We start from the raw sequence: 10,124 nt of genomic DNA on the forward strand, positions 1-10,124 counted from the left end.
TGGCCCTCATGTAATCCACAAAAGTATAATAATTCATTGAACTCCTACATGAACAGTGATGAACTTCGAAATTCACCATTATTTTGCAGAGTCATAACATGGGTTAGACCCGTATAATTCTTAGCTTAATTGTACCATCCTTAATCAATATCATAACCGATTTTGAAAATACATGAAATATGGATAATATTGGCCCATAAACGAGGTAGCAAACTTTTCACTTCAAGAATCGATTTTTTGCACATGTTCAGCCCCCATCCTACTTTTCCGAGAATTATTGTCATTTGATTTAAAATGTACAATAGAGGATAATATTCCGGCGCTAATAGATACGGTTAGTGTTCTTGTCTAAACCGATCTTAGCACAGGCACAGCAATGAAGTTCAGCCAAGTCGAGATATCTAGAAAGTCGTAAGACTGATTCTTTATTGGTTAACTTGAAGCGGGAAATTCAAATTCGGCACACGGAATGCAGGAATGCAAGAATGTAGGTCTCATCATATATTACAAGAAAACAGTAGTTTATTATATTAAAGGGATAAACGGCTAAAGTAATTGCGGAAACGCTCAAAGTCCGTCAAATTACAGGTATTACTAAAGTCTGTGCCAAAATTCGATTGGTCCAGCTGGCTTCCATAAATTGCCATGTCTTTCTGAATCGTTTATCGCAAATACCTCGAAAACTATTCAATCGATTTCCGTGAATATTACGAAAATTATGCAAGCTTTTTCAATGTTTCACCTCTCAAAATGTTCCTCTCGATATACTACACCTCAGTTAATTAAAATATGTATATCCATTGATATTAAGTTTTCCAGATATTCCAATTTTTTTTTTTGCCAAAAAATTTTGTTGGCACGGTAACGTTGCGAAAAATCGCGCCATCAGCTTGACATTCGGCATCAAGTTTTCGCTTGACAATGAAATATTTGAGATCGAAGAACGGTTCAATCCGATGATTAATTTATGAAATATTCAACTTTGCTTGAAATTGACTTTCTTAAATATTTCGAAAGCTATTTAATCGATTTCAATTTTTCACCTGTCAAAACATTTGTCTCGATGTGCTCTATCTCAATCAATCAAAATATGTAGATCAGTTCTCATTAAGTTTTCGAGATATTCCAACTTTTCTGTTTTTTCAAAACAAAAATTGTTAGCAGGGTAACGTTGCGAAAAATTCATTCATTAACTTGAAATTTGGCATCAAATGGCCTCTTCGCAACTAAATGTTCGGTATTGAACAAGGCTAGGGCTTTCTTTTGTCAAAATTTTGTGCTCAATCTCTATTCTTTTTCGTTTTACCCACCTTATTTTCGGTCCCCATGTTGATTCGTTTTGCAATCAAATTTGATGTGTTTTCTGATGTCAGTCATTGTATAACTGATTTTTCATCGAACACTTATTCCATGAACTTTTTACTTGCAAAGAAAAATTTTATGAAAAAACCTAACTAATGGAAAATTCTACATATTTGTATAACAAAATTTCTATTAAAGGTTTTTTCTTTACTATTATATTAATAAAAAATGTATCTTCTTTCAAAAAGAAATTCGTTTCGATGCCCTCTGTCTCAATCAATTCCAAGTCATATACCTCATCATAGGAAATTTTTTAAGAATCATCAAAAAATAAGAGAAATAATGCAAAGGTATAAGCACTTTCTCTACCGTTCGGTAGCATACCATCAATTCATTGATGGCGATGAAAGATTGGAAAAAATTACTCAAGGACTTGCTCACTACAACATCCTCGCTGTCATATACTCCTAGCCTTCTGCTTGTTCAAAAGTTTCTTTGATACTCGTAAAAAGTAGTTTTCTCACTTTTATGAAGTATATTCGTATTTCTGATTTCTACTCCATGTATTAGACGAAACGTTTCAGTTTTAACAATGAGCAAACAATAGACTTCAGTGAGTGAACAATCTAAAGGAAAAAATGAGAAAAAAAAGAAAATCCATATCATCTTGTTCCTGAATACTCATGTTACACATGTTCCATCGAACATCGAATCAAGTTGTAAAATTCGCATTTCAACGCTGATAACTCATAAATTTTTATCTTAAATGTATATTTTCGTAACGAATTTTTTCTTCTTCTATTTTCTTCAAGACATTTCCAAAAATTTGAAATAGTGCAGTAATTTCTAGTAGTTGTATTGAATATTACAAATATTTACCTTCAGTTGTTTTCCAACTCAGGAAAAGAATAAACTATACTTCTGAAAAGTCTTTGAAAATATTTTCAGTTTAACGATGGTAAGTAGTTTTAAGAACTTATGAAAGTTAGACTTATACATTTCAACATTTTTTCATAAAATATTGGGTAAAACTCTTAGTCACACTAAATTTCTGACCTTCGATAAGTATAGAAGTGGCTGAGATAGAAGTTTTCTATCTAAAATTCTCACAAGTAGGTTCTTTGCTGACCAGAAGTAATTCATTTTTAGCATGTAAGACGAAGGCACGGACATATTCTGATAAAAACTAAAGCGAATGGAATTTTCATCTGATTATTTATTGAATGAATTGTCGATTTAACGGGGATGTAAAGTATATTAGGTTTTTCAGTAAAGAGAGCACCAATATCGAGGGGTTGCGCCACATATTCCGATGATATACTTACATGAGATATCTCCGGGTGGAGCTTTTTGTTTCACTACGTTCCGATTTATTTAGCCATGAATTTATTTCAACATTTCGGTATTTTTCCCTGACGATTCCCGTTCATGAAATAGACCGACCACTTCTTTAAGTCTTCTGTTCCCCTATTTTATAATTTCTCCTTTATTCATATAATTTTTGTACCGATGCTTATCTGAAGAAAGTAAAAATGGCCTGCACGGGATAGGACCAGACAGCAAAGTCACTCTTTTGCCACTCAAGACAAAGTGCAAGAGTGTCTTTCTAGGCCCATATATATATATTGTTCCTGAGAGCCCATATTCACTCGTCTTTTCTTCTTCTTTTTATTTTTTCCCCCTTCTGAAAGATACGGAGATGGGAATAGAGTGAAGATACTGGTAAGTTGAAAGATTGCATTTTTTCACTCTCAATTTATTCCTTCGAAAGCGAATAATCAAACCCATATTCAATGTGATATTGTCGGAGTTACCTAGTTAGAATTTTGATAGACTAGCATTTTGGCTTTTGTTGCTGATAGGTATCAAGTGTCACTGCACTTTATTGTGGTGAGAGGTGAAGGGAACCTCGTAAAGGCTAATACAATTCCGCGGAAAGGAAGTAAAACGTGCTGATAGGGCAAGAGACAGAGGGTAAGTTTAGTTCTCGCATTTCCGCATCAAGGGTCGCACAGTTTTTTTTCTTTATATAGAAAAAGCTTTTTTCGCTCGACCGGACATTTAAGCGAATTGCTCCCCAGACTCTTAGCGAGTAACCTTCCACTCCTTGAAAGATCCAGAATAATATTCCGTTACTACATCACCTAAAAACCAGTGTCAAAATGTTTATTCATATTCAAATCGGAAACTTCGTTTCTCTCCCTTTATTACTTACTTTTTGATTTATATTGTTTTTGTAAAAAAGAAACATGGCAGCCAAGTATTTATTCAATATCCATACATATACATGCTAAATCTGGTGATATATGTCTTCATCTGGAGGGAAGAAAGAATCCGGCAGCCATCAATCCCCTCAATGGCTGACGGTTTGATTCTCTGAAATGAAAAAAAAAATAATAAATGAAAAAAAAATGTACCGAAGCCGGAATCCCCTTCAGAGGAGTCTCTCAGTGTTGTGGAGAGAGGGGTATGATGCGTTGAACGTATAAAAAAATGCAATGGATAAATAGCAGATGCTGGCATACGAGTTACGTTGGTGTTACGAAGAGCCGACGACACTGCGATGAAGTATAAAATGGTGGATGGGGTTGAAGGACGGGGAAAAAAAGGCTCTGAAAGCCTCGAAAGCAAGCCACCGTCGATTCACGTCGACTCCCGTATCCGACGACGCACCCATGGTATGTGCACTCAGATATATACGAGTGGAAAGGGAAGAAGAGAGAGAATGAGAGAAAAAAAATCACTGGTTTCTATAACAACATGACTATAACAGTCCTTCGACGTTTTACCAGACTTATAAAACCCCCACCTATACCCAATCGCCTGATTCGATCGTACATACACAGATGAATTCATCGCATAGCATCCAACACATACCGCCCACCTTGCAGTGTATTTCCAATAGCTGAAGTATGACGGAAACCACAGTCGCTCCAGGAAATGAAACGTGTGTCTAATTTCCAATGCTCCACCTCTCCCCTCATCGTGTCCCTTTCGACTGATGTGCATAACTACCGTTACTCATCCAACTTCATACATGCTTTTATTCCACTTGTACAAATTTACTACCTCGATACGTGTTTACTTGTTTAGATGGCAGATCAGAAGATTCCTTCTCAAAATATTCGCTACAATAATGTTCCAATAAAAATATTACTGCCAAACTACTTCACTTTGGCTCTTCAATGTGTAATTGGATGAAATCAATGGAAGATAAATATTCAAAGCTTCCCCATTTGATTAGTTGATGATTATGTGTTATCGCCGCTTGTATTATGTTGGAGGTCTCATTGTTGACTTCTCAATTCATCAAGAGATTGGATTTGTTCCTTATTTATTGCGCTTCATTTTGTTGCGATATTTTTGATTATATTTCTCCCTGAGGTATCTTATTGTATGAGATATTTTTTCTATGATAGTTCCACCGATAACCATGGTCTATTATCCAGAAAAAATTTAACTAAATACAGTGTCTTCAAGTGGACCTCTTTTTTTGGAAATAGTATTTCTATTCACTTCACATTTAACATAAAAACCCGTTTAAAACCCTTCTTAAATATTGGTTTTCTTCACGATTATATATTTTGCGTATGCCTTTTAGGCATCACATAGTCGTCCCACTTTGTCGTCATCTCTCTCTTTTAAGATTCCGTTGTAGTGTATTAGGTATGCGGAATGAATACTACAATCGCTGCGACGCGCTGTGCTCCACTGGCGTGTATCCAGAGCGAAAAAATATATATGAATAAGCTTTCCAATTTCCGATATTTCCATGACATTTTTCGATGGGGGCGGTTTCAATGAGATGTGAAACATACAACGAAATGCCATCTGATATTTTACCGACGTGAACGTACGTGTGGGACATCATTTCAAATTGTGAGGGAATTTTGCTCCAACAAAATAAGAGGTTATTTTCCAACCTTTTTAGTATCAAGCAGTCAGTTCTATTCTATGTTTCTCTATTTAAAATAGTTTTAAGATTCATAACATTACTAATAATATCGCGTAAAAAATTCCAAGTTATTGTAGACAAAGGAAAAATGTCAAGCCATTAGATAACATTTGCGTTTCATTAATAATTCGCTTTGGTCAAGTGTACGTCCACCTCCCTTTGGCACGACATTACACTTTCATTAGCTCAGCGGCTCGTTACTCCGCCCTCATCCTATAATTCTTGCTCTCTTCTCCTTTCCCGCCTCCCGAAGGCTTCGGTACCAAGCCTGGGCTTCGTAGCTCCATCAATTTTCCATTAGCCGCTCTCACAGTTAATACGGATATCAACCAATACATTAGAAATTTTATTCGAAAACTTGTCAATGTCACAAAAAGATAATTTACATCACATTCTATGCAGGATTGCCAATGTATGAAACATAACTAAGCATTGATCCAATATCTCCGCGCCGAGCATCCTGTCATCCCACGGAGAGAAATATCCAATAAAAACTCCAGAATAGATCTGTAAAATTTTCTTCAATGACATTTCGCTCCGGATTTACCGAAAAGATAGGCAATTTTTATTGAATTAAATCTTAAAATCGGTCAAACATCTGTTCGACAAACTTCGGGTAACTGAGCGATGACTGGGGACTGACATTTAAACGAGAACAACTATATATTTATACGATATTCTTTTATTTTTTGTAAACTTATAAAATTCAGAAACATGAAATATGAATGTCTCCTCATCAGATGAGTTGCGCAGATCTTCATATGTTATAAGATTATAAAATCATTTCTATTTTCATTTACTATGGATAAATACGTAATTATTGCGGCATCGAATTATAGCGGCGTTTTTCCATAAACATATTATAGGTAATTGCAGTTCAGCCCAGTCCAACGTTCAGAGATATTTCAGGCGAAATTTTTTCAAGGAAATTTTGAAAATATTTAGTCTAGAAGTAGAAAAACCAGTTCCTTGGGTAGAAACAACTCGAGCTTTTAGACTATTTTGATTCATTTGAGCCATTTTTCTATATTATGAATACTGGAAAAATTGAAACTATAAACCATAATTGAAAAATATTATAAATTGAGGAACTCTAAAAGACATGAAAAATAGAAAGAAGAATAAAAGGATCTAGTGACAAAAATTGAATGGATATTGTCAAAATTGATTGAAAGTTGCAGAAGGATAACAAAAAGTTTTAAAATATCACAAAAGGACGTCTTTACTCTAGTCGTTAACGCGCTGGCCCCATGAATAAAGCGTCCCATGAGCGGCAAAAGTTTGAGTCTCGGCGATGGAAAAGATCTCTCATGGTAGAAAAACAAACTCATATAGGCTGTGCAGTTAGTTATGAGTAGGCTAGAGGGAAGAGCGGTCAGGGAATTAGGCTAGGGTACTGCGAAGGTACTAGGAGGGGTTGGTAAAAGACCCGTTGAGATGTACCAGCTGGTACTATCCATATATTTATTCGAAATATAACAAAAATCGAAAAACACAAATAATAAAAAAGTTAAAGAATTCAAAAACGTTCAACATCGAAGAAACAAGAATTGAATTTGGCAAAAATACATTCACAGATGCACAGGAATAATGGAAAATGGGACAAGTTTTAAAAAAATAGACATGTACAAATTGAATTCCCACGCCGCCCGTTTTATTGTAGCTTCCAATGATGTTTCAGCATATTCAATCGATTTTTACCGCTTTCAATGACATATTATTTTTGTTTTTTGTCATGTTCTCTTTGTTTAATTTCGCAATTTTTTCGAATTCGCGATTGACTTCCTGCAATAACGAATTGAGTTTCTATACATTAAATTGGTATTTTATGTTATTGTGGCCGGTAAAACGCGTTTCTAACCTCGCTTTGCTCGGATAAAAAGGCGTTTTCTGCCTACATGCACCTAAAGTGCGCATTCTAACCTCACCTCGCTCGGTTAGAAACGACACTTTCGCCGCATTTCGGCAGAAAAATCGTATTCAACCCTCGGGAGGAAACACAGACAAGCATTCCCCACGTGATTACCACCCTCGCCTTCGGCTCGGGTAGCAATTTTCCATGTGGGGAAGACTAATCTGTTTTTCCTCCCCACGTGAGAAATATACTATTTCGGCCACAATGACATAAAATAGCATCATAGCCACGGCGGAAAAAGTGATTCTGACTCATGCGCGTTATAATCCTCGTCTCCGACTCGGACTATAAAGTCGCATTCGTCAGATTCCCATTTTCCGTCCTAGGCGTAAAATATACTATTTTTCAATTTCTCACTTTCCGATCGAAAAGGAGGAAGTTATTGTAATGATCTCAAAAATCAAACGTAGAATTTTGATGATTTCTTCACATTTTGTGACCTCTAGAATCAACCTAATGAGCATTTAAAGATATGCCGAATTTGTTGAATTATCAGAAGTTGTTTCCAATCGACTATTCATTATATATGATTTATCGCTTCTTAACTTAATCCTCATCTGATTCATCGTAATCGCTCGATTCGAGTTGGACTCGACTCATCATAAAACGATGTCAACTTGACAACCTAGTAGGTTAGATTTTGACCTGCTCTCTTAGATACTTGAGGAGTTGACTGACATAGCAGACCTGTCCCACGTTCCTCCCACTGGGCGCAACCGTAATAATTGTAATGTTACAGTCATCCTGATCTGGGCGAACCACATTACAAGAGAGACGATCGAGCAGAAGGTCAGAAGACTTGATGTCAACGGTGAGTCATAGCATTATGTTTATGGGTTGTGACGTGAAGAGAGATGCGCCCAACTTGCGATCCCACTGATGGTTGAGAACAGGAAAATTAGCGTAAATTATTGTAAGGGCTATCTGTGCCTGCTAATTCCGAATTAAGCAGGTGATTGGGAATTTTAGGGGGAATTAGGGATCGATAAATAGTTAAGGGAAAAGGTTAGTTATGGACAAATCACAACGGTCTGTTAATCGCGCCACGAAGAGGAATAGAAATGATTATCCGTTTCGATGAATGAGAACACCGTTTGTAGAATCTCCTCGGGATGTACAGTCCCGCGTACAGTCCAGCACCCCGAAGAGAGGGATCCGTGAGATATTTCTGGTACATTTTAGAGGTGGAAGGTCGTTATGGATGTTTACGACCAAAACCCCACTAAGTTGCCGTGATCGTTTGTATTTGTCGCATGATTGGTGAGTTAAGAATTTGAAGTTAAGTCCGCGGATCCGCCGGGAACCAACTGGGTAAGACTAGCTGCGATAATGGGGGTTTTTAGGGGAAAAAGTAAAGTTTCGGGTCCCCTTGGAAATTTAAATGGGGAGATATTGGCGCACTGTGACCCCTTCGCGTTTAATCCACTTGAACGAACGTTCCGGTGAGGCAAGAGTTCGGCCATTTTTAGCAGCTATCGTCAGGACGCACGGGCCAAAAGACCAGTTTTTGCCCTAGAGCTAAAATGCCCGGGAACCCCTGCGAAACCCCCGAGAAACGTTAGGATTCTTGACATTATTCTGTGTTGACCTTGAGCAGGGTGCGTGCCCTCATAGCCTCGAGTATTTCCCCCACTTCGCTCCGCTCACCGTTGAGCGAGAGCTCCGGCCCAACGGTCCTGTAGAAATCCCGTTTCGCAAAAACGGAAATATCTCGGTCACATACATGGTGGAATTCCCAAATTCTAGGAAAATGTTCGCTTATCCGATGCCGAATGGATGCGCCGTTTGAGCCTGGGAAAAATGAACCCGCCGGAAAATTAATTCTGCGCTCGGCGTTAGGAGTAGCGCTATCTCTCCCATGCTACATTTCCATCTTTCTCTTTCTCTCTCCGAGTTCTTCAAACTCTCGTCGAGAAGTTTTTCGGCGGGATTTCACACACATTTAACTATTCTAGGGTTCAATATTCAGTTTATTATTAGTATTTGATTAATTTTTATTATATTCGAGGGGGATCCCGAGCATAATCAGATGCCTCGCGAAAATGACAAAACCTTCAGAAGCAGTAGCATCGATGATAAACATACCAGATATAATTATATTATATTTGTAATATTTATTTACCTAATAGCCACACATTCTCCAGAGATGACATTAAGGATTCAATTTCACAACTGCCAACACCATTTGTAATCGTGGGGGACTTCAACAGTCAGAGCTTTTTATGTGGTGCCAAAAAATTGGACATGAGAAGCAAAACAATAGAGAAATGACTAGAAGAAAACAACCTCATCAGAATTAATACCGGAAATGAAACACTCATCAATTCCAAAACATTGGAATGAACGGCAATTGACCTCTCAATTGCAATACGGAATATCTCTCATCTATTTAAATGGGAAACACTGGACGATCTCAATCAACTTAAATCTACCCGAAGAATGTAAACACCCATCTGGGATCGTATCTGTAGCGAAATAGAGATTAGAACAGAGGTGGGCAACCTCAGCTCTCGGAGCTAGTCCAGCTCCCGACCTCAATTAGGCTAAATTGTCTCAAGTCATAAAATTTATGGCTGCGCCCCCCTTCGGGCCCGTGATGCCCTGCGCGTAGGCAAGAGTAGAGGGGATATTCGGCATAAACTTGGTGGTGGGAAAAGTAAAATAAGAAAATTTTCAATTTTTCCCATGGAAACTTCTTTTTAATTACCCAAATTTTTGTTCTGATTTTTTTGATTAGTTAATACGTTTGTGCACTAGTGCATTGCACAAAAAAAATATTCGTAACTTCCATATATTGCTTGAAGAGGAAATATTGTTCAGAAAACTATTAATAATTATTGTGTTGTTGATCATAATAAATTTCCGAATCTCCCTTCTTTATTTTTCACTCTCGACGCCAAATTAAAATGCCGGAACATTTCCCTAAGAAAAATATTATCAGTGTCTTTCAAT

At 37.2% G+C, this 10,124-nt stretch overlaps 1 long non-coding RNA gene across 1 annotated transcript in view; it reads right to left on the reverse strand.

The window, feature by feature from the left end:
• Positions 1-2,641: 2,641 nt before the first annotated feature.
• The window catches only part of LOC105273739 (uncharacterized), a 19,483-nt gene continuing 12,000 nt past the window's right edge, over positions 2,642-10,124 (reverse strand). Inside the window, exons 2-3 of the long non-coding RNA XR_892934.1 lie at positions 3,518-3,678; positions 2,642-3,446 (exon numbers count right to left, since the gene is read on the reverse strand). This is a non-coding gene — a long non-coding RNA (uncharacterized lncRNA). The remainder of the gene's footprint in view (positions 3,447-3,517; positions 3,679-10,124) is intronic.

This window comes from Fopius arisanus, unplaced genomic scaffold, assembly GCF_000806365.1.
Source record: "Fopius arisanus strain USDA-PBARC FA_bdor unplaced genomic scaffold, ASM80636v1 scaffold00006, whole genome shotgun sequence".
NCBI classification, from domain to species: domain Eukaryota; kingdom Metazoa; phylum Arthropoda; class Insecta; order Hymenoptera; family Braconidae; genus Fopius; species Fopius arisanus.